This window comes from Bicyclus anynana, chromosome 2 (assembly GCF_947172395.1).
Source record: "Bicyclus anynana chromosome 2, ilBicAnyn1.1, whole genome shotgun sequence".
Classification (NCBI taxonomy): domain Eukaryota; kingdom Metazoa; phylum Arthropoda; class Insecta; order Lepidoptera; family Nymphalidae; genus Bicyclus; species Bicyclus anynana.
The window spans coordinates 12,342,776-12,369,231 of record NC_069084.1 but is presented as its reverse complement, the minus strand read 5'-3'; the positions used below and the strand labels follow the sequence as shown (position 1 = coordinate 12,369,231).

The following is a 26,456-nucleotide window of genomic DNA, read 5'->3' as shown; positions in this document are numbered from 1 at the left end:
TCACTGCATGTCGCCTACGATCAAGCCTACGCGGTCGCTGTATATAGTGTTATGGTGTGTTGACAACATTCCTGGCTAAGTATTGTTGGTACATAAATGGCGCTTAGTACGGAAATGGTTTTATCTGATTAGAAGTGTTAATGGTGCGAACTCCAATGCAGTCAACAACTGCACTTGCATGACATCCATCACTGTCTTGTCTCTATACTGCATTATATAAATCAGGTTACAATAAATTAGCATACAGAGTCTAATTATAAAGTACCCACTATACTACACTAATATAATATTTACCCTTCATTTATATTAATGATAAACTGGAATATGGACAATGTTTTACTTTACTATAACATTTACTACTCATCATCATCATATCAGCCGATGGACGTCCAGCGAATCCCTGCGCTTCGCTGGATGTCGTCAGGCCAGCTGGTGGGGGGTCGATCAACACTACGCTTTAGTTTACTTACGCTTAGTGCGGGGTCGCCATTTCAACACCTTGGGACCCCAACGTCCATCGGCTCTTGAGCTATGTGCCCCGCAAAATTGCCACTTCAGTTTCGCAACTCCTTGAGCTATGTCGGTGACGTTGGTACTTCCGCAGATCTCCTCATTTCTGATTCGATACTACTAAGAAGATACAATTATGGAAAAAAGACACAAAATGTATGAACTTCCCTTTATAAATTCCCATTTTTCATCTTTTGTAATGTTAACCGTCACCTCTCTCCATTAAATCATGATTTACAAAGCAAAAGGAAATACATACCCTACCTATTTCAGCTGTTTCCGGAATATTATTTCCTAGGTGTAACTGTTAATGTATTGTAGCTCTTATATACTTTAATGTAAGGACGTTAAAATCCAGTCTATTTCAGTGCTTCTAGCGATTCGTATAATAGCAACTTGGATTTTACGGTGGCCGCAAATAGAAGTGCGACTTTACGTTACGTGCGAGACTTGATTCTATGTAGTCCTATAGTTGTGCTCCGCGGTTTCACTTGCGTAGATCTCCTTCCTGTGGGACACGTATAATGTGATGAAAACCTTCTTCTGTGGCTAGTTACCACCATAACATAAGAGTAGGTACTACTTGTCTAGTAAGGGTTGAATTGAGACGCGCGATAGAGCATCATCCAAATTAGAGAGAATGGCTGACAATATAGCGTCAAGTATCTTTAAGGTACGTTTACACGCTTGCCAAGCCTTGGCAAACTGCAAACAGTCCCAAGCCTCCAAAAATCTCGTTTGGCGTTTGAAAGGCGTTTATACGCTTGTGAATGCGAAAAGTAGTCATCAATATTTCTTTTTTATTTTTTATCTCCTTTACTGGCTTTCCAGTAAGTTCAGCAAGACGAATCCATGCATCTGCATGTTTCTTCTTATCTTTATGATTTGCATCTTTCGGATTCCAGACAAACGACTGGATCGGAAGCAAGCAGGTACAAGAGGACGCAAGCCAAGCCTAACGCCCTTTTTACATGCTTGCGATTGTCGATCCTTGCCAAGGCTTGGCAAGCGTGTAAATGTACCATTACACGAACCATTTGTGGCCACTTTTGTCTACTTAATAACTCAAAATTTATTTATCGTGAAAGCATGAAAATTGATTTAAATATTAAATCCCGTAAGCTTATCTAGAATACCAAATTTCATAATTACAGCTCAAATAGTTGATGAGATTAAGCAATTACATCTGCCTAGTTAACGCACTTCAAAGTTAGATTGCTTCGATGTTTCGTCTGCGTGTTGTTGAATATAAAAAATATAGTACAATTCAAAGTTTCGCGTCTAGTAGATATACTGCTGCATTAACTCTACCTTTTTCTCGACACGAAACTCATTACCGTCATTGGGCCATTCACCTGATTTAAGCCAACCTGATAAAAGGAAGGCGGCACTTTGATCAAACAATAGATACCAATCGTGTGGTTTGCTGTAGTGCAAGAGTTAACGTTCTAAATTAATGTTAAATATTTTTTTTACCTAAGTTCGCGAATAAGACAATAATTTAAGACGCCGCTGAATAATTCACACAAGTGTTTTTTTTTAACGGACGTTAAAAAAGCGTTCAATTACAACAAATCCATTCCCAAGTGTACGCTTTTTTTAAGCTGTGTTGCATTTTTAATTTGGGGCGTTGGAAATAGACCTTCATTTAACTTCATACTAATCATATTTATATTATACTTGAGAATGCATTTGTTGTATTTGAACTCTCTCGTGCGAATGAAGGCTAAGTCTTCACAGGATAAGTGTAATTGCTCTATATTCTGTGGTACCTCTAGACGACACCAAGCCCCCGTCAGTCGTTGCAGGCGGAGCTGGATACATCTACAAAGAGCTACCGCCCTGACCTGAGACTCCCCAGACCCATAAGGGGTTACGGCGTTTTCGTGGATGACCCAGATGTGTCGAGTATAATAGTGTCTCCTCTTCACTGTCTTAGATTGACTTAGGTATGCGTTGCGAATATGTACTATATTATGAGATTAAATTAGTAATTTTCACAATGATAACTGTATTGTACAGTCCAACGTTTTAGGTTTAAACCTAAGATTTAAAAAGTTACAGTTTTTTTGATATTTTTGTGCATTGCTTAGAAGAAATTTTTTAACAATGTCTGTATGAAACTATAATTATCTGTTTTATACGATTTAAAAATATCTATATTGGATATTTTTTCTTTGATGATGGTGCGACTTTAATAATATTTTTATTCTATCAAATTATACGTGATATATATTTTTTTACTAGTATAAAATTTTCAGTTCACTGTCTCTCTTCTGTCACTGTCTTAGTTATCACATGTTTAGCCTATTTATTTATTGATTACGGTCCGTCTGTCTTGCTCGCTATTATTAGTATTGCTTTGTCTGTATATGTGCATGAAACTAGCAAATTGATCACCTTTGTACTTTACGCTATTTTCAGTATAATTAATGTAACTTTTAAAATATATTTCGAGATGTATCTTTTAACTTCGTTAGAAAGGTTCTCTAAAATATAATATTTGTAATTGGAGATACTTTAAACTTCACTCATCTAAGAAACTCATAAGTATCATATCTCTCTAGATCCCTTAGCTCATAATCCTTATGTTTGTCGACATTAGTATACTCGTAATATGCTAGAGTTAGTATATTATACTAATGTCGACCTAAGTTGACGCAAGTTGATTAACAAACATAATGAAGTCCGTATTTCCTGTGCCAAGCGTGATAAAATTGTGAAGAAATATAGTGCCTACGTTTAGAGGACGATGTGGTTCTATGGAATATAAGAATTGCGAATTGCTTCTGCGCACATTAGTACCAAATACTTTTCATTAGGTAATGAAACACTCTGATGGTGTTTAATCTTAAGCGTTCACATATCCGTATCGTACGTATCGCATCAAATGGATTTTTAATTTTAAGATAGATAAAATCCGTTTGATGCGTATCAGTGGACGCACTTGTATGACTTTCTATACCAAGAATACTACAATCCGTTTGATGCGATGCGTCCGATACGTACGATGCGGGTCTGTGGACGCTTACCATTAGAATAATTATAGTTAGACACAGGTCTAAAAGTACATGGATGTGTAGTGACCCTCTTTCATAAAATATAGTCGCATAGTTTATTTTGTACAAATTTTCTAACGTAAGTTTATTTTTATATTGGCTATATCCAATTACCTCGTGCTTGATTTCCGTGTTTCCCACGCAATGGGTCGATAGTTAACTTTCATTTATTAAACATTTCGAAAACACTACTCACCGAACGAGATCTAGTGTCAACAGCGCGTGAATAACTTTACATTTTCTGTACCTAGGTAGTTAGGTGCTCAGCAAATCTGACTCTATCTCAATATAAATCAATTGCATTAGCATAAGCAAGCCTACACTGTTTAGTACTGAATTAATCTCAAGGAATTGCGTAACCATTGAAACGTTTAGTTTAGTGTTATCGACGCTTTCGTTGTAATAATTTAAAAACAGTTTGTTTTTAAACCTCGATGCGAAAAAAGGGGTGTTATAAATTTGACGTGTCTGTCTGTCTGTCAGTCTGTGGCACCATAGCTCCGGAACAGATGAACGAATTTATTTGTTTTGTATGAAAGGTGATTTACGTGCGAGTGTTCTTAGACATGGATGGACCTGCCAATGCACAGCTTTAAACAAAAAAACATTTACTTAGTCGAGGTTACTACACCTTTGATGAGTTCCTCAATGATAAAGATGCTTGGAGGCCATTGGATCAGCTTCCACCTTCACACAGAAAGTAAAACTATAAGAAATTGTAATGTTGTCATCAATTGTAAATATGTATAATATTGTATGATTTTTCTTGACGGTTTCTTCTCAGCAGAACCAGCCTTTCGAACCGGTGGCTTTACAAATAGTCAACTGACGTATCAAAAGTGCTTGTAAACTGAGCCTACTTGAAATAAATGAATTTTGAATTTGACATGTTTGATGAAAATCGATTGAGCCGTTTAAAAGTTCTGGGGGGTTAAAGTGGGGAAGAATAACTAAGTGTCACTGGCAAATATACCCGAGTGAGGTCTTAAATGAAAGCGCACTGAAAGAGATTATTGATGATCGATATGATATGATCGAGAGTGTAATTATTAATTTCATGACCGAGGGTTTTTCAAAATTTTCAATTTTATGTTATCCAAGCATTGTCTAAAATGGCAACGAATACACCAAAGGTTATGATGATTGAAATTAAATCATACATCGCCAACGAAGCACATGCTAGTTGTTTGCTTGTTTCGTCATTACATCCATTTTGTTTTCTTTTCCCAATGCGGTATTCAGAAGAATCACGTCTTTGTCAAATAGGTTTTTTATTTCTGCTCTTTTTTCCCTCCTATTACACAGCGATTGACGTAGTATGTTAAACGGAGGCTTATAAAAAAACATTTTATAGTATAAATGATTATTTACATTAACGATAAAAAAGCGTTTAAGTAAATTGCTATTTAAGACACTTTTTAGTTATTAGTAATTAGTTTATTCATTAGACGAGTATTACTGAGATTGTGCGCTTCTTAGACTGATGTATTGGTATTTATAAATGCACTTGCACTATTTTTTACTTTTGACTTTTACAATAGAACCATTATAGCAGTTGCTTACTCGTATATCATGACACTAAGAATTCCTCAGACGACTGTGAGGTGTGTTAAAAAAAAACAATATTGTGACAAGGATTTTGGACTTCCAAGACACATGATCACATTTGTCGCCCACTTACATATAAGACAATACGAGCAGTCATCACACATCGCCATATATGAACCCTTTACATGTTTCCATGTACACCTACGAGCGATGGAACTGCTCGTTCGAAAGTCATCAATACTTTGACAACTATAAGATTTTACTTGCAGACGTTCATGACTTCGCCCTTCTTTTGATATTTACGCAACAAAAAATAGCATAGTGTTCTTTCTATTCATCTCTATACCAACATGTTTCGGTATTTGATGTGTTGAAAACTTAACAGACAGACTTACTTAACATTAGTGTAGATAGTCTCTATATTATAAATAAATGAAGAGATATTTTGGTATACTAGTTCATTTATCTAAAATTTGGTTCTTGATTCATAAGTAAGTATACAAAACTAGAATTTCTGATCTAGTTGTAAATACTATTTGACTATTTCATTTGGTACAAGTAAGCAATGTAGACAAAACAGAGAAACATTGTCCATATAATTAATTACGTAGATTGTAAAATAAAAATCGTCACTCATTATATTAGAGTTTGTGACTGATTCATTTGCCTCAAATTATTAGTATTAATAAATTTAGTTAGTAATTCTTTGAATTATAGCTAGTAACACGAGTTACTTGTTTGTTACAGCCAAGCAAAACCTGTTATTCAATTTTCGTCCCATTTCTGATGTTGAAACACTGACTAAGCCAGTAATCGACATAGTGACTAAGACGCGTAGGTCTGTGGTACTAATCATTCAGGCTATTAATCCATCGATTCTTTGCGTAACCTGTTTGCTTTAGGTTGTAGTTTGCATTATGTCTTTGAATATCAATTAGATCACAAAGGATATTTACCTAAGAGGAAATCATTAAACCTTCAAGATGCAAGACGGATTTGTAAATGACATTTACTTTTGTGAAGACTGAAGGCTCTAGAATTGAAATTAAACCAGAGTTTGAACAAAGTGTGAAAACTATCAATAACAAAAAGTTTCTAGATTCTAATAAATGTAAAGTGCATAACGTCAGTGACGCTTTTTGATGTCAGTCTATGATTTTGTTCTTTAACACAATTATTTCTTTTGATAGTGGCAATTGTGAATATTTTATGAACGTAATAAGTACAAATTTATGAATGAAAACAATGTTTAAAACCTCGAATGTTTTCGAAAGTAGTCTAACACTTTCAATAAAATTTACTTGACATTCAATGTTATTGGATACCTACTCATAATGGATAAAACTGTTACATGAATACATAGCGCAGGTTCAAAAGTAAACATACTGTGGTAGTTGTAATACTAGCGTATTCAGACAAGAATACAAACATAGTTATATGCTAAACAATTCAGAAGATCTGATAAGAGTTAAGATATCCGAAGCTAGGTTTTCTAATACGTGTGCGTGCTAGGTCTCCTAAGTGTTACCTAGATAGACTGTGGCTATATACATTGTAATTACGATGATACCAATACAGACACATTGCCTTTTCTAGCCTACGCTATGTGTGTAGGAAGACTAACGCTAACTATAATCAGTAAGGTTGCAACGCTGGCGCATAAATTTTTTCTTACTAATTACTACCTACAAGTCTGCGTGCTCATTAATATTAAATTATGCTAAAAGAAGCTTCAGTGAGAAAATATTTACGTTAATAATATTGATCATTACTTGTTCAAGTATTGGATCAATTTGTTTTTATATAATCACTGGTCACCCAATAGATGACCTGTTTGACTTTTGTCTTAATGATCTTGGGATTTTTGCCATTTTTTAAATATTTTTAGGTGATTTGAAATAGTAGGGTGGTATATCAGAAATTATTTCGTTTTGGCATTTTTTATATCTATCATTGGCAAATTTATCCTGGATACGAGTACAAATTGACTTTTATAAGAAAGTGTTTTTGAGAAAGTAGTAAAGAGGTAAATTTCATAGTCTTAGACATTTTTTTTTGTTCTGTTGTTCTCATGCAATCAGTCGACAAACTATGAGCAAAGGAGTTGTAAGAAAATTGGCAGTTAGAAGCAATGTTTCCCATATTCATATTCCAGAAGCTCCATATATGTGTCATTATGTGGCTTTCAATCAAGAATTTGCCGTCTATTCAAGCAACGATTCGCCTGTGATATAGTTAACTGGACAGCCAAGGGATTCGGATGTTTTGAGCTAAGAACTAAAATAGGTTAGAACATTGTATTTAGAAACATTTTATTTAAAATATATATTTGCAGCACGTTATTTGTCAAGTCTGTGACTATATCTCATAGTATTAAATTTATGTACTAGAGATTAAAATCACCATATAAAACATTATCATTGGATTTAAATTCTGGGTCACGCAGCAATACCATACCTAGTATTGCAAGGGTCGGCCATATAAGTATTGTATTCTATTTTTACATTATTATTGAAAAAAATCTTCAAGTGACGAGGTTAACTGGTGCATTTGCAAGTTATAATCAAGTTATTCTAACTATTTCCAATTAGATATTGTTAGAATAACTTGATAATTATAATAAAATGGACAAAACTTAGTCTATGTTATTTATAGCATTATGTTTATTGTTATTAATGATTGATGTAGATATGATTTAAATATTATAATAATATTATCATTCAATGCATTTAAAATAAGTTTCTACATTCGTTACGACTTATTAAACTAAGGCATTATATTCTCGTGAATAAAAAAGAGTAGTGACAGGGTTGGAGGTAATCAGCCAAAAATAAGTAAAATAAACTAAATAATATTTAATGTTATTTTTATTGTGTAAAAAGGAGAAAATTTCATATCAAAATATTTTGCTTATGCAAAGTTTTAAGTCTGTACGACAAACTGTTGACGAGTAACCCCATAAAGAGAAAATCTTAGCTGCGTAAACTGGTTGCTGCAGCAGACGTCAGTTTTTGCTTATAAAATTAAACGAAAGTACATAATTATATTACAAAGTTTAAAGTCTTACTTTATCCCGTGGAAGACTTGGTGGAAGACTACCACGAGACAATTCTGACTGTAGATCAATTTATCAAAATTGAACAACCATTCGAAATTTTCTTAAGAAAGTGGTGCAAATCATAGAAAAAAATCAAATGATCAATCAAATGTCTGTATTGGTAAAAACAGTTATGATGATTTAATAAATAACAATAATGATAAATATTTCATTGCTTGATCTCATTTAGGTACTATCATTTATTTGAACTATTACGATATAACGTCTTCTGAGTCAACCTTGGTTAAACTTGGGCTGGAGAATATTCTGATTCAATTTCTTGAAAAACATCTGCCTTCTTCGTAATTCAATGACATCACTCATGGTCATATGCCAGTAATAAGTAAGTTAGTGGTAGAGGAAAAATGTTATTCAGAACCTGACCTAGTTGTATATCTTTCCAGGATTAAACTGTCAAGGAAAATAACATATATATTTACATGCTGACCTTGGTGGTCATTAGGATTCTTTTTTATAACTTTTTATTTTTTTTTCTTTTATGTTTCTTTGATATCTATTACTACTTTTCGAAATTAATATAAAAATAAATAAGCATTGTTAAAATCTAAATTATGAAAACTTTTGTCTTTGTTTTTTTTTTTATTAAGGGTTTTTAGTATCGCATATGTGTGTAGTACGCAACTCTCGTAGTCTCTAATTTGTTACTGAAGAATATTCTTTTCTTGTAGTAACCCCTTCTTCTGCTTCAGTATTTTAGACATTTCCTTGAAACTTGTATGTTAAGTTCCCTAACATTTAAACACAAATTGATTTTAACATCCAAGGTTATTTAATATTAAGTTTACATTTAAACTGTACGGTTATGTAGACTTCTTCGACTAGATTCTGTTGCGGAGCTTAAAAGTAAACACTTTTTCCACCTACTGGCTATTGAGTCACCTACAGCCATGATCACCTTTATCCATTGAAGCCTCTATCGCGAAACACACAAGCACGCGTATACACAAAGGCACACACAGATAGCAGTTCAAGCCAGTTTGACATTTCTCGTCCCAGTCAGTCAGTTGGCCGAAGCACGGCGTCGCGGTACGATCGCCCGCCATTTTGTTAACGAAATTCCGTGCATTTAATTAAAAATAAACCGTACGTGACTAGTGATGTGTGTGTGTTTTTAACGTTTTCCGGAGGTCTGAGATTTCTGTAGATTATGCCATGAAAGAAGGATGAGGTTTTGGGTATTTTCGACACCTTTTTTTTTTCAAGTAATAATATCGTGTTAGCGGTCATTTGTTTTTCTTCCAAGCTGCTAATTCGAATGCGGCTCAAATTGATGCCACAAACGATGCAATATTTTATAAAGATTACCATTATTTTGAGGAAATGTAATTTTTTATAGTGTCAGATTGTACAGTTACAAACTTCAACAATATTGGAATCTAAAATGTAAATAATAGTAGGTATGTAGGTTACGGTCAACGTTCCAGACGGGATCGGGGTTAACTAAAGACATCAACGAAACGCTAGTCGTTCGGCAATGTTATTATGTTTTAACAAAATTAGTTGCGCTATTCTCTTCCACTTTTCACATTTCACACAAATTACCATTACGAGTAAGTAGTTCTTTTATAGATACTTACTGAACTGGTACTACTATACTGGTAGATATTAGCTAAGAAGTTATGTTTTTCGTAATCTAATTAGCACTATTTATAAGAAGGAAATAACGACTATAATATAAATAGTAAAGTATTTCGCACGTTTGAGTGTATTTATAGATGTGACATAATAGACATTGATGATTTACAAGAGGTAAATAAGTTGGTACATTCGATCATGGTTGGTAAGAAACATGCAAATTTTAAAAACATATTGAATCGTGCGAGTAAATTTAATATTGCATAAACCGTCACCACATATGATTACCCACTAGATAACAATTTACAATCTGTAGATATAGGCTTTTATCTGGTCCTTAAGATGATTCTGGTTGTTCAAATATTTTCAAAACACAATCACGTTGTCGGAATAAAACTACATTTGATATTGTTCGCTGTAAATTAATAAAATTATACTGTCAATTGCATACAGATTAATGTCGTAATTATATACTTATCCAAGGATAATAAAGGCCACAGCGGAAGGTAATCATTATGACTATATTGAGCAGCTCGCTAACTTTATTATCACTGTTATAGCAACTGTTATATTACGATCTATTTTGTTTAATAATAGCTTGAGTTTCTTTATCTCAATAAAGTTCTATACAGAAAGATCGATAGGTGTAGAACTTTATATTCTTTTTGAACTATTTATTAGACTGTCTTGATTTTTGTACATATTACTTACGTCCTTGATTTCATCCACGTCAATAAAGACGAAAATTTTTTCGCTTGAATCTTTATCCGCCCCTCTAACTATTTTTCCCAATTTATCCTTAAGGGTCCAATTTAGCTAGCCTAATACGAAATTGAAATCAATATCAATAAATGAAACCCGTTACAAGGTACAAGGAACCCATTTACAAATTTGTACCCAATTTGGGCTGTGCGTCTGTCAGATAGTTAATTATACTTCTTTATACAATATCAATGTATAAGTTAGATAAATTCTAGACTTACTACTTTTTCTTTTACGTTTAATATCTATAGTTAATAAAGTACCTACTTCAGGCTATAGCATACTGCATGCTTCACTTCAATACAATAGGTATAAACATCAAAATAGCTAGTTTTGTGACTCACTGATAACGTCATAACAATTTCACGTGCATTCATGTCACACCATTTTAGACTTTATTGCAATTAACTATACATTAACGGATTAGCTAACGGACACCTGTGACTTGGTAGGAAATTCGGTCTTGTCGTATTAACTATTTTTTTAATTATGTACGATCTCGGTTAACAAACTCAGCTTAAAGTTAAGCATTTTTGCTACCTGCGATAATAGGTTCATTTTAGGTTTTTATTGATGCCTGAGAAACTATCTCATCACTAACAACCCTATATACAATACAATATTCGGCTCGCTGCTGAGCACGAGCCTCTTCTCAGAATGAGTGGGGTTAGGCCTTAGTCCACCACGCTGGCCCAATGCGGATTGGCAGACTTCACATTCACAAATAACGTTGCTTTGTAGTGGTAAAATAATTTTCCAAATGAGTTTTGTAGATCCAGAGATTACCCCCTACAACACCACTATCTTTACCCCTTTACACTATTAGTATAGACTGACTCAGTAAACGTTGTTCGGTCATAAAAAATGTCTTACTAAAATCGCGGTTAAAAATTTGCGGGCGGGGGTAGGAGGGAAAAAAACACTTCATGATCTAATTTCAAACGACCAATACTTATTGGACATATACCAAAACAGTGGAGGTTTGGAGAAATACCATCACAATCACTGTAACACGAGGTTTTTATTAAAATTAGATGTAGGAACACAACAATAAAAAAATGTTGTGTTCGATGACTTGATGCGGAATTTCTGTGGCCCTCACCAAGGAAACTATCAGAAAAAAGGATACGTACTTAACTTTTTGCTAAATTTTTTGCTGTAACTTTTTTCTAATAAATGACAAAACCGTTCCTATCTTACAATCTGCGCGTTCCGGTATTATACGAAAGCATTTTGCAAGTTAATTATATTATTATTTAATAAATCTATATCTATACTTCTATACTAATATTATAAAGAGGTAAAGTTTGTAAGTTTGTAAGTTTGTCACATTTTTTAAATGAGGTAATCTTCGGAACTACTGGTCCGATTTTAAAAATTCTTTCACCAGTAGAATGCTACATTATCGGGGAGTGCTATAGGCTATATTTTATATTGGTATCATATATATTAGCCGAATTATCACAGTTTTTGTCATACAGGTCGGACTGATAATACTCTTAAACAGACTTATTCGCATGCGCTGCCTTAACTATTGTGTATGGAGACTTTATGTATCTTTAAAAGTTCTACATAAAAGTCCGCGACACCACATATCTATCTTCTATATATTAGCAGATATAGTACCTTTTGTGTTTTAAAAATTATTAATTTTATATACGTAGGTTTAAGTCATTATTTATACAACTAAACTTTAATCCTTATTAAAATAAATTATTTAATAATCACAAGGATATTATGGAGATAAGATTTGCCCTTTACAGTATGTTAATTAGTTAAATAGTTTCGGAGATAATACAAAATTTCTAAAAGACGCAGACATTCCGCTATATGACGCCCGGCGCTTTCATTTATGTAGTTCCCGTTCCCGTGTGAATATGCGGATCAAACATAGCCTATGACACTCGCAAATAACGTAGCTTTCTATTGGTAAAACAATTTTCCAAATCGGTCCAGTAGATCCAGAGATTACCTCCTACAACCACACGAACTTTACCTCTTTATATTATTAGCATAGAAGTCTCTATTTCTCTTGGTCATACCACCACTCTCGAAGGACTGGACCGATTTTGCTAAGGGTAGGAGTATGATAGAGAAATTATAGGGTAGGGTAGGGTACGGGTAGGGAAGCATAGGGGTAGAGTAGGGGTAGGGTAGGTATAGGGCCGGGTTTAGGGTAGTGGTAGGGTAGGGGTAGAGGTAGGGTAGTGGTAGAGTAGAGGTACGGGTAGGATAGGGAAATGGTAGGGTAGGGGTAGGATAGGCGTGAGATAGGGGTACGGGTGGGATAGGGGTAGGAAAGGGATAGGGTACGGGGAGAGTAGGGGTAGGATGGGGGTAGGGTGTAGGTAAGGTAGGGGTAGGTTTGGGGTAGGGTAGGGGTAGGGGTAGGGTAGATATAGGGGTAGGGTAGGGTAGTGATAGGGTAGGGTAGGGGTAGGGGTAGTAGTAAAGTTGACATCGAAATTTACGCGGACGAAGTCGCGGGCGTCCGCTAGTATATTATATTCTTAATAATTTTATTTACCCAATGTCGATATTTTAATAGCCAGTTTATTCAATTCCTACCCAGATTATGTATGCAGAGTTCTTTATGAAAACTGTTTAAAATTATGGAAACTAAAAAACAGCGAAACGAATGAGTAATAAGTATGAGTACATAATATAATTTCGTTGATTTCCTTAACCGGATATTTTAAATCCCACGTAGCATAAACGTATGGGTATTGACGAAAATGGTTATTTTTTATGACCCATAAATACGCTCCCCGCAAGGTTGCCATTCATTCAGAGATTTCATTTATGTCATTGCTTAAAATGTTTGTCAATCCGTAACTTTTATCTTGTAATACCATATTAAGCTTTGTGGAATATTCTGTAATAACCAGTTACTTATTGTAACTGGCGTTATTAAATAAGTGGTTTAAAACACAGAACATAAAGGACTTAAGCTACATCTTATATCAGTGGTCTAAAATGTGACATTTTGTTTGTTGTTAATAAAGGTAGGTACTGCTAAACCAAAAAGTGATAGCGAAATAACTGAATAACTACTGGTTACCAAAAAGGGCAAAATATCTTAAACTAAATAAAATATTTTTTGGATATGTTTCGCAAGTGGTCATAAAGATTAAGATAAACATGCTCTGTTAATTCATTGTTTACAAATAACGACTACTATAAATCAATTGATGGAACTATAAAGTTGCAAACACTTACAATAACAATCTACCAAAGCCATAGTTAGTAGTAAAATACTACGAGTATAATTAATTAAACATAGTCGTTATAGACTATCACTGAGCCTAATGTCTCAATAAACGTTCTAAATTTATGCATAAAGATAGGATAACAAATACGTATTATACATTTAATATTAAATTTAGCAATTACTCATATTTTGATTAGACGTGCATTAAGTAATCGTAAATGAATAACTAATATCGTAATACATTAATCTAACTGGTAATTATTATTATTAGAGATTAATGTTAAACGTTTGTCATTATGAAAACAATAATGTTGTCCAAGCTTACATTATGTCTTATAATTTAACTACACAAGGAACTTTTATTCCATGCCACTCCATTGAACTTTTATTTTGCGTCAATAATTAGCTTGTTTTCTCAAGAAGTCTCATATCTCTATTAAAAATCGCCAAAGCTTATTCTTCGGTTTAAGAGTGAAGACGTAACATACGATCAGAGACATATTCACACAATGTTATATGTTATTTGAATACATTATTATACAAACATTATTATCTTATTAAAGTTAATGCCCATATTAATAGACTATTAAGATATGATACATAATTCATCAGAACAGAGTCATTCATCAGAAGATCATAAGAATACTAGAAATTATAATTATGATATTGGTAGTTTATGAGATTTACCGGATATATCTGATGCCAATACAAATATGGAAGCCCTAGCCCTAGATTTCAAAAAGCTTTTTAATTTTTACATTACAATGTAAATTTAAACTTAGATATTTAAGAAATTAATGTATCTTTACTAGGACAGTTTAAAATAACGAAAATAGAAAACAAAGAGTCAGCGTAAATAACTACGAAACATAAATAGTCCGACCAGAAATGGGAGCAACACTTGATAATACTAAACAGCGTGACATCAATACCGGTGTTTATATTAGTACTTTCATTGCTGGAGGCCTTAAGTCGGCAATGGTGATCTACAGATACTTGAGGTGAAAGGCGTAATTGAACTTAGCTGAGGAGTCGTAAAAAGATAAAAAGCTTCCTTCGTGAATTCCTCTTAAATACATTTCTCAGAAATCCATTTATGTTAACCTTGTACTCGTATCTTAATAATGATTTTTTTTATAAATACAACAGATCTTTCTTTATGAGGAATATAATGGCCAACGGCTATAGCGAGTTTTCTAAAGTCTAAAATCAATAATATACACACATTTTATGGAGGGTAGTTTATATTAGATCCTAGTTGTATAATTACAGCTGCAATAATATCTATTGTTCCTTTAGCTGCTTCATTATTGTCTATAAGACACTTATATAGAGGTATGTTTTCTCAAGTTTTCCATGAATATAGGTATGGCTTTCGATTATTATCGGTGTCAGGTTTGTGTTTGATCACTATCAGCAGATAGTGATTTAGCAAACCTGTAAGAGGTGTGGCGGTTATAGAACCATACACTTAATTGGCTCTTGCCCAGTATGGGGCTGGAACGTTAACACTGGAGTAAGGCTAGTTTCTAGCCTCTAAATGCTGTTGATGTAAATTTTACAGTTGTAATAGAATGCGAGTTATTGCAATTGCACATGCTTCTTCGTTACCTTTCTATGTTGTGTATTACTTTCACCGAATAGAACTTATGACCTATACATTTTCAACATTTTCATTGCTTATTTTCTCAATAGTAACAGCGAAAATCGCCAGTACAAATTAAATTAACTAAAAATCCATTTGCAGCAGTACTTATAACTAGTACTTCGTTGAACATCAATTTGGTTTAGGTCAATATGGCAAGCTAAATTTACTAAAATAGAAAATGATTTTTTTTTTGATTATTTTTTTTTTCTCCCATTTATTTATTACTTCTTTTTTTTTAAAATTTTTAACAATATTAGTATAAAATACAAAACATTATTAAAAATTTATAAAAAAATTAATTGATCAATTTAATTATTAATTTGTCTTAATACGAAATAAAATTTTATTTGGATTGGTCTAAGTACTTAGTTGAGTTAACTTTCGGGTAGCTTGTAGATAATATGCACTTGCTTGTGGCTCTTATTTATTATTTTTACCTTGTACTTTGAATTGTAATTTATACCAATAACAACTATAAAAGTGTTGTCTTTAGTTCGAAAGTTACGTTGAAACAAACGAAGAAGCCTTGCAACATTGTCAACCACAAAATGTAAACAAAGTTGTACAATGAACTTTTTTATCGAATAGGGGCTATATCATTTTACTTGACGTTACAATAGCATTACATTATTACCGTTAGGTGGTGTTAACAAATCCTAATTGGTTAAATAAACATAGGTAAGTCAAATCATTATCGAAATTAAAAGGTCTAATCGACTTGTACAAGACTCTTGGGAAGAAAATTTTTGATTGTTATTATAACATGAATTCAATTTTATAAGATTGTAAATCAGCATTTAGTGGATTTTAACTCTGTTAGATACTCGATTACAGTACAGTACATGATATGTACGAGTATAATCAATACTTGTGAAAACATGATTGGTTTTCCCTAATGACATAGTTCTGTGCTAATATTAAACCAAATAAATTAAGGCAGTGAAGATCCCTCGATGATTTTGGTGAATTAAGACCGTTTATCTGAAATATAGTATATAGCAAAATTCTTTTCACCTCGAAACAATTTTTATTATTATGCAGTTTTAGGTTGTGTCCTTATGCGGTGTGGTAGGCGTCCACTGATCCGCATCGTACGTACCGAACGCGTCGCATCAAATGGATTTTTAATTTTATGGTAGAAAAAATCCGATGCAATCCGTACGATGTGGATCTGTTATCGCACTTTTATGACTTTCTATACAAGTAATACTAAAATCCGTTTGATGCAATGCGTCCGATACGTACGATGCGGATCTGTGGACGCCTGCCGTAAATGTGAAGTTAGTACGTATTGTGTAGGTATACTTCAACGTACGTGTCGTTGATGTATAAAAATATTTAGCCCGTGAAATTAAAAAAAATGTTACGTATAGAAATTGGAGCCGAAACGAATATCGAAAACGCTTGATGGGTTATGGTGTTCCGTTACACGCATTCGCTATTCGGATTGATCTCTCATTTTTTCCAGCAGTAAACCGCATGGATTAAAATTTTATGTATTCGTGTGTAGATAGTTTAATTGCGACCTTTGGAGTGACTTGATTAAAACAACATAGTTGGTTGAAAATAACAGAGCATTTTCCTTAAAACTATTTTAAAACCGACTTCGTTATTTATTAACAAATTTTGAAAATTATTTTTTTTTGGTTGAAAGAGTAACTTCCAGATCGGTCCCATTTAATTTTCACGAAAATCGGTTTAGTAATTTTGTTTTAAAATCAAAATAACTGAAATAAATAAACGAAATTGCCCATACTGTGGCGTTTACGGTCACTATGCTAGGACTCACTAAAAACATAAAAATAAAACCTTTTTAACAAAAAAATTTAACCTATTTCAACGAACCACTAGATAAAGCGAAAAATAACATCCAATGCCCTTTCTATGGATCAGTTTAACGGTGGTGTTACAAAAACAAAATGAACTTTAAGAGCATATTTGGCATAGCACCGCCTTCAAACCGATCATACCGAACCGATTTGTAAAAATAGAAAGGACGTAAGTACGATGTTATTATCTTTTTTTATTCTTTACAAGTTAGCCCTTGTCTACAATCTCACCTGATGGTAAGTGACGATGCAATCTAAAATCCTGTAAGTTGAATCTACAAGTACTATGTATTTAATTTAGCAATTCAACACTAAAAGATTGTTAATGAAACGGAGTACAAGAAAGCTGTCACCATACGAACGTCGTATTTCAATTCACCATGTCAAATTGTCTATTCGTCGGTCTGTGCGTACTTAGATAATTCTGCGTGGTTATCCCGTTAAGAACCGGTCGTGGTGAATGCTTGGCGTGCTTTGCATCGGTTGCCATTTATTTGCTTCCTGTACCATATTCAAAACTTTGGATAGCTGAAACAACCAGTTTTTTTTTTAATTCGGCTTCAAAAATATGAGGTTTTTAATTAGACGTGTTTTTTTTTCAAATGTTTGTTATCTCGTAACTTATTTATTTTTGTTGTTGGAAGGTAGGTATACTTCCAGATTAGTCCCATTTATTTTTTGCAAAAATCAGTTCAGTACATAATTTTGTGTTTAAATCAAAATTTTAACAAAAAATTTAACCGACTTCAAAGATGGCTAAAGTGAAAAATAACATCGTACCTTAGTTAGTTACTATTTGTTTCTCTTATTTAATAATATTATTTATTTTTGAACGCAGAATTATATTTTTGTAAAAACTTCAAGTCTTAAGTCAAGAGCTAACTTAAGCTCTATACAACATATAACACGTCATATTGTAACAAAAAATACATGTTAACATAAATTATAACTTCCTCGTCAGCTTAACTCAAATTCAGTAAGAAAATACTTATTTAACTAACAAAAGAGTTGTGTACTCGTTTCAAGGTTTTAAGTATTTATTATTTAGAAACAGATAAATACCATACAAAGATACTTGTGAAAAACATAAAATCGGCTTTGTTAAACCTATTGTACGAATTTAACAAAGTCGCGAGTTATTTAAAGAAGTATGTAGGTACGAGTAGGTACTTAATAATCTCGAAACGATTTGAACTTCGTTAACCGTTAATACAGGGTGACAGGTAACAAGACACAATTCTTACAAGGTCTTAATGTAGAGCACATTCGCTACTAATTTAGTCATATAACATGCTGTACGAAATTTAGTAATTTCTGAGTTATGGAAGATTCAAGGATTTTAATTGAAATATCCAATTTTCAAGTTAAAATTAACTGTTGTAGAAAATCGGACTGGATATTGTTTGTTATTTTTTAATAGAAAAATTATGATAAATGAAAATGGGTAAGTCAAAAAGTAATGTATTTTTTTTGTAAAGGCTGAAAAACCACGTGTAATTTTTTCATGGTAGGTGTTTGTCTCGTTAACTGTCCACTTTATACGATTCCCATTTTTTTTCAATGTTTATTTTTAGATAAGTCAAGCCTAAATATTGTAGGGCACTGAGAGATTTCACAGCGTGTCATGTAACGGTATCCCCGGTCAATGGTCAAATAAATAGGATTACGGTTCATACAGCCAAGCTTCTGCGTCTTGGTCCACAATGGCCCATCTGTCCTGAGAAATTGAAATCATTCGCACGATATTTTCTTTATTGTTTTCAATTGTTACAAATTAAAGATGTAGCTTGAAATTGAGTCTTATTTAATCTCTTGCTCTTAATAACATCCGCTTTTTGTTTCAAGTTTAATAACAATGCTAGTAGACGCCCGCGGTTTCACCCGCGTGGTTCCCGTTCCCGTAGAAATACGGGGATAAAATGTAGCCTATAGATTCCTCGATAAATGGGCTATATAACACTGAAAGAATTTTTCAAATCGGACCAGTAGTTTCAGAGATTAGCGCGTACAATCAAACAAACTCTTCAGCTTTGTAATATTAGTATAGATTTAAATGGTAACTTGTTGTAGTTTAATTTACAATTCTAGTAATCTTAATAATAAATGCGAAAGGTTCATTCATAACGAAATCTGGAATACCACTTGACGTACAAATGTGAAATTTGGCAGGCAGGTTATTTACAGTTAGTAGATGTCAACTAAGAACGGATTTTGCAAGAGGGCCGGATTAAGGAGGTCTTAGAACAGATGAAGTCGCGGACGTCTGCTAGTTGTACATAAAATTGAAATTTTATTAGCTAAAAATCTACTACTATGGTTTCGGTTGTAGAGAGTAATATATGTATGACTGATTTTAAAAATTATTTTACCAATGTAATAGCTACGTTATTGGCGAATGTCATAGACTATTTTTTATCACCTCATTTTGGGAATGGCAACTACTCAGGGGAACCTTGCTAGTATTAATGTAGATTTAAATATTAGTTTTGTTAGTAGCTAAAACATTAAAGTTCCCAAAAAACTCGTTCGCTAAAAAACTCATTTTACTACCATAATAAGTGAAAAACTCCTCTCCTCTATACCAGAGGTGATTAATAATATACCTACTTTCGTGAGATTGCTCGACAGGTCACCTTTCATTTCTTGGTACAGCTTTTGAGTTAAATAACCTGAGTAAATAAGCCGAGCAAGGCTCAGGTTCATAGAGGTCAAATGTCAGACGCTCAAACAAAAGAAATGTCAATATTATACAAGGCGCCATGGAGTAATAACTCTGTTAGTGTTTGACTTTAGGTTCATATTGTTGGTGTTGTTATAATCAAAGTATGTAAATGAATTCTCTATATTATTTGATGTACATTGTACATATTACGGTAGCATTCCGTTCTTGGCGACCGCGACTTGAGACGGCGACTGAGTCGCGCGACCCACTTGCTTAGTATGTTTTTACATGGAGCTAAACAAAGCCGGTCGCGCGATGCGGTCTCGGGCTTTGTTTGTTTAGTGCATATAAATTCATACTAAGCAGTGGGACCTGCGATCCGGTCGCGGTCGCCAAGAACTGAATGCTATCTTTAGTAGGTCTAACATGCGACCAATAATGTCGTGAAAAGATAATTTATTTTCAAAGACTAAATTAATAAACCGATTTTCATGAAAATAAAATGAGACCAATCTGGAAGTATTATACTCTTTTAAAGAAAATATTATTTTTTTTAAATAAATGACGAAGTTATGATGTAACAAACATTTAAAAAAAGACATATGCGTCGAATTGAGAACCTCCCCTTTTTTTGAAGTTAAAAAGTGACAACCAATACCCGAAATATTGTTATCTTTGTCTTTGCGTTGGAACGATAGAGATGGGACTTTGACTACTCCGCCTCCATTAATCGACATTTTGTCTATTTCTCTTCATGAGTTATGTCGTTGATCGGCCGATAGGTTTCTCAAATCTTAACAGACGAATATAATATTAGACAAAGTATTTAATCATTATTTTTATAAGAAGCTATAGCAACCGCATATATTTGTGTGAATCTTATCTTGTATCTTCACTCAACTGAAAACATAAAATATCGTATTACTGCATACCTATTATATTATATTGAATTGAATTGGTCAAACACTACCGACCGACTGTTTTTGTCTGTCATATGAGTAATAGTTAAGATGAGGACGTTGCCCTGTGCTGTAATTATAAATCTTTGATCGGAATCGGCTTCTTAATTTCTCTAGTTCATTTACAATATAGTTAACATAGAGTTACATGAATATATAGTTAAGTTGAAGTATTCATTAATAACTAATAATATTTTAAACAATTACTTTAATTTACCTTAAACTAAAAAAAACTAGAGCCTAGACAATAGACCAATATTAACTAGTCAACGCCCCGCAGATTCACCTGCATAGTTCCTGTTCCCGTGAGAATACGGGGATAAAATATAGCCTATGACACTGACTAATAATGTGGCTTTCTAATGGTAAAAGTATTTTGAAAATGGGTTCTGTAGATTCAGAGATTAACACTATAATATTACACTACTCTACCCCCACAAACTTTATCTCTTTATAATAAGTAAGACTGTTTTAAGATATTCAAAGAAAAAAGATGATAGTTAGCAAACATACTCGTACTTTCGCAGATGCATGTAAATAAATAAACACACAATATCTGCAGTACCTGCTACGCGTAAAATAGTTGATGCTGGTAAGGGGGCGTTCATAAATTACGTGAGGTGTTTTTTCGAAATTTCTGACCCTCCCCCCCCTTGGTGAGATGTCGTGAGATTTTTTTCAACCCCCTCCCCCCATCCCCCAATCTCACGTGAAATTTTTCAAAATGTGGGTTTCTTACGTAAATGTGTTAGATTATTATTGTAAAAAGAAAAGAAAATTTGCTTCGTGTTTTTATTTACGACTAGTTAAGACTAGTAATCAATATTGCTGAGAGTTTAATTATAAGTATAATGAAAATTTAACAATAGAATACTTAAATCGTAAGTACTGTGGTTTAAAAAAGAATATCTATTCTAATTCTGTCCATGGAAAACCGGCCAAAAATTAGTTATTAAAAATATATTTATTATACATATTTTATATATTTTTTTATAGATTTTAAATATATTTAAAATACATTTTTTTTGTACTTCGAAATATATATCTTTTACATTTTTTTTCATGAGGGATGGTGATTGGACAGTCAGTAAATGTATAACGTCGAGGTATAAATGAACTTATTTTTTTAGAACGAATTAGGAAATGATCTTAATCGTATTACGATTACGCTTAAGATTAAATCTTAAGCATGTACAATCTGGATTAAATTGACCAAAATAGTATATTTTTTTTTGTTTCATTCAGAAAAAAAATTACGTAATATTTGCCGAGACCCCCCCTCACTCCAACGTAAGATTAGATGAGATTTGACTCGACCCCCTCCCCCCCTAAAACATCTCACGTAATTTATGAACGCCCCCTAACGATGACAGTGAGAGTTAAACAAAAACGAAAACTTGATTTAGAATAATCTTCTGTTATTTTTTTGATTAATTGCCAATTAGGCAATCTAACCTACTCATGTGGCTAATGAGCAATTTAACTTTTACTTATTAATTGTTTTCCTGTGATCCACTATATGCTTGTGCCCTTTTTTTAGCTCATTTCTTATCTTCTTGGTTAAGAACCGATTAAGTACCTACTCAATACAAATACAATCTACTAGTAGTGATTTTAAGATAATTTTCTAAATTTTCATTATTCATTATTCATTATTTCACTCTTTTTCCAAAAAAAAGTAAACTCCACGCCAAAGACAACGACTGGAAATTGCAAAGTAGCTTCTGCTTGTTATTGAATTCGAGAGCAGCACATTGCTGTTGGCTCATTAATGTTTATATAAACGGCTCATATGTTTGAAGTACATAAACCAGTGGGTCAGCTAACGTATTATGTATACAATACAAACACTATGTGCCACTGTTTGAGGAATAATACGTGGTAACTATGTCGTTAAAATAGAAGTAGATACAGAGATATGATTATTTCGCTGACGGTTCGCTTTTAAGCTTGTAATTGTGTCCATATCTATTCAACAACCCATATTCGGCTGACTGCTGAGCACGAGTCTCCTCTCAGAGAGACGGGTTAGGCCAATAGTCCAACACGCTGGTCCAATGCGGATTGGCAGACTTCACACACGCAGAGAATTGAGAAAATTCTCTGGTATGCAGGTTTCCTCACGATGTTTTCCTTCACCGTTTGAGACACGTGATATTTAATTTTTTTAAATCGCACACAACTGAAAAGTGCTCATATCTACAAACAAATCAAGTAAGTATATAGAATTCTTTGCGTATAATTACCTAAACATACCGTCTCAAAGGTTGATGAAGTACAAATCAGTTGATCACTTCGGTCAAGCAATATTTTTCAATGTCATTGGTAATTTGGGACTTAGAGGCCAGACTATATCTCCATTATCGTAATGTCGGTCCAGGTTATTTGTAACTAAACGATTGATATTACCTACGAGTAATAGCCCAAAACTCGTCACTACTCCACTAGACTCTCTAGGCCTTTGCTCATTAAGCTAATGGTCGCAACATGCAATTTTAAAGCAGATTTCATTTACTGAAGTGCATCGGTGCATAACCCGGCAAGTAAAAGCTGTAGTTTGTAATAAAACTTCTGACAATGTGTAGACCCTTATAAGATAACACAAAAGGGAATTGAAACGAGTTTTCCAACAATAAAAGAATTAAACTCTGACTGCTTTTTGCGAATTCCCCTTCGGACATTCAAAATCAGCCAAGGTCGTGTGACCTTCGCCCAAAAAAATATAATCACGTCGTGGGAATGACCATACAATGGTAACATATGTGGCCACTTTGTAAGCGTTATAAAGATGTATAAAGTTAAGGGTAGGATAATTAATTTGGACGAAGTTCGAAGATTTCTACTCGTATATTGAACTAGCTAAAATAATGAAAATATTTGAATAGCTAACAGATGGGTGTCTGTTTCTTAATTGCGCCAGAATTGCTAAATTATCTGGATGAAATTTTACACGGTAATATATTATGACGATTATATTCCAATGGTACATTATCTACCCCTCCTAGAACTTGAGTAAAACCGCGAGGCATAGAAATTAAATTTTTATTATTATTTTATTTTTTGAGTCATAGACTGAACTTTACAGGTGTACTTCTATTACTAATATTATAAATAGGTAAAGTTAGTGCTTCTACTTGACCTATTTTAAAAGTTTACCACTGTAAAGCCACGTTATTTGTGAGTATCATAGGCTATATTGTATCTCCGTAACCTCACGGGAACGGGAACTACGCGTGTAAAACCGCAGGGCGTCCGGCTAGTGTGTTATAATGCTGGATAGTACTCGTCAATCGTTTCAATGTTACTAGTTAACTGCCAATGATGTCATCAAAAAAAGAAAGCCCCTGTAGCCAAGTGGCTCGACGATTCTCTTTCTACGATCGCAAACGCATCGAAAATTAGAAAAATGTATGGGAATGACTGATCTTGATCACGTTACCTGTCGATAGCAAATATCATTCCCATAATTTTTTTTTATTTTTCGAAGCGTTTGCGACACTTGAAACGCTACCGGCTATGCACTCGCTTACAGACACGACCAACAAATCGTTTCTTAAGGTCAAACTTTGGTTGATGGTGTCTGGCTGTGTGTCGGTGCATTGTTCTGTTGTCGAAATGGATGTTTTAAATACAGTTTAAGTATCTGTCGGTTCCCATGTTGAAATACGTAATAACTAAACTAGGCACCTGCCTGATGAGATTGTTCTTCACTTGACTTGTTGGTCAGTGGCGTGCACTTCATACATGCATTAAAGTACTGCATACCCTCAGAGTTGTCTTTGTGCTTATTTTCCAGTTTGCTTAATATTATTTCTAGTGCATACCCTGATCGGCAACCCTCTGCACGCCACTGGGTGTAGTCTTACTCTCTCGTGAAGATTGAGATAAAAAGTAGCACAAGTGTTTAGACTATTACTTATCTGTTTGCCTAATTTCATCCAGATCCATTTATAAATGGTGTACCTAACTACGTCATCGGTAAATTTCCAGCGTTACTTATTCTTTTAATGTTTTAAAATTTTTATTGCAAGAAAATTTAATATTTTGCAAAGCCTTCAACGAAAATTGCAACGAATAAAAAATTAAAGAATACCTACTATATTATAAATGCAAAAGTAACTCTGTCTGTCTGTTACGTTTTCCCCCTTAAACCTCTCAACCGATTTTGATGAAATTTGGCATAGACAATCTTTAACCCTGAGAAAGGACATAGGCTACCATTTATGACGAAAAAAGGGATGAAGAAGGGTTGAAAGTTTGTATGGGATTTCTTAATTTTAAAAGATAAAACCATGAAACTTTATATTTAAGCACTTGATAAGACATAATTAAACATTTGTTCTAGCGATTTAGAAATTTCGACCTGTGAGGGGATGAAATAGGGGTTGAAAGTTTATATCGATTTTTACGCGGAAAAAGTCCCGGGCGTCCGCTAGTTCTATATAATATGAGAAACTTCATATTTTACTCGGTCGAATCTATTAACGTTTAATATGGCCGCGCCTCGTCTGATAATACTAGACACGTCTGCATTAAAAATGTATAAGTTTCTACACTTGGCGAAATTGTAAATATAACGGTCACCGAAATTGTGAACAATTTTTCAATCAGCGATTGTTGTTTGACCGGCAATTTTCTAATAAATTGATCGACCCATCTCTATGTTTATATGTGTAGCTATCTATAAGTTGCTGAAAAAACCGGTTTCTTTACATCTATTTGTTATTTGTACATTTTTTTTGTGTATCACCTGCGAAAAGTACAAAAAATCTTAGTCAAGTTCGCGAAAGAAATTTCTGATATTCAGAAAACTTTTAGAAATTTCTGATATACAGAAAAAAAATATATTCGTCTTTCTCAATATCAATGTGTGATATGCATAAGTTTATGAAAGAATTGAAGTACATTCATTTTCATAATAAGTAGTACTTTGTAAATGCAACTACAGACTACCGGCTTTTCTCGGTAGACGCACTAAAACAAAGTATTTATTGTAAGCCTATTTGAAATAAACTTTCGTTTAGGATTTATTTGATAAGTAATTTCAAACGAAAACAGATCGTTAAAGAATAACCTTTTTACATAAAAACGTATTTCAGTTATTTTGATTTTAAGAAAATTACCGATTTTCATGATAATTACCACCAATGTACCAATCTGGAATTATACCTACTCTTTCAAACAAAAAAAGAATTTTCAAAATTGGTTAAGTGGTATATGACAAAGTTATGAGGTAAGTAACAAACAACTTTTTTGAAGTCGGTTAAAAAATAATTCGAAAAAGAAGTATCCGAATTTTACCTTTCGGAATTAGGATAGCCATTTAGAACATATTACTTAATTGGATAATCATTTCGCTAATAACTAATACCTCAATAGGTATTAGTGTATGGATTCATTTACTTAAAGAGTTAATTATCGTACTTACATAGATACGAGCATTATTATAATTTAAACTACGTAATTATTAATGATGTCATTGAAAACACCTACAACTTGTTTCTCGATAGTGTCGCTCATTCACAATACCGCCTCAATGGTATTTCATCTTAATTAGTTTAATTAACTTAACATC

The 26,456-nt window shown here is 33.4% G+C and overlaps 1 protein-coding gene across 9 annotated transcripts in view; it reads left to right on the top strand.

Annotated features, from left to right (window-relative positions):
- LOC112045305 (microtubule-actin cross-linking factor 1) overlaps window positions 1-26,456 on the top strand; it is a 301,412-nt gene that overhangs the window by 100,977 nt on the left and 173,979 nt on the right. For 4 of the 9 annotated variants that reach the window (XM_052884654.1, XM_052884658.1, XM_052884572.1 and 1 more), the window contains exon 1: window positions 9,181-9,318. The exons of 1 other annotated variant lie outside the window; for it this stretch is intronic. The gene's annotated coding sequence lies outside the window, so the exon portion shown is untranslated. Of the gene's footprint in view, window positions 1-9,180; window positions 9,363-9,391; window positions 9,411-26,456 lie in introns of those variants that run through there. 4 more of the 9 variants (XM_052884580.1, XM_052884564.1, XM_052884642.1 and 1 more) reach the window with 4 other exon arrangements.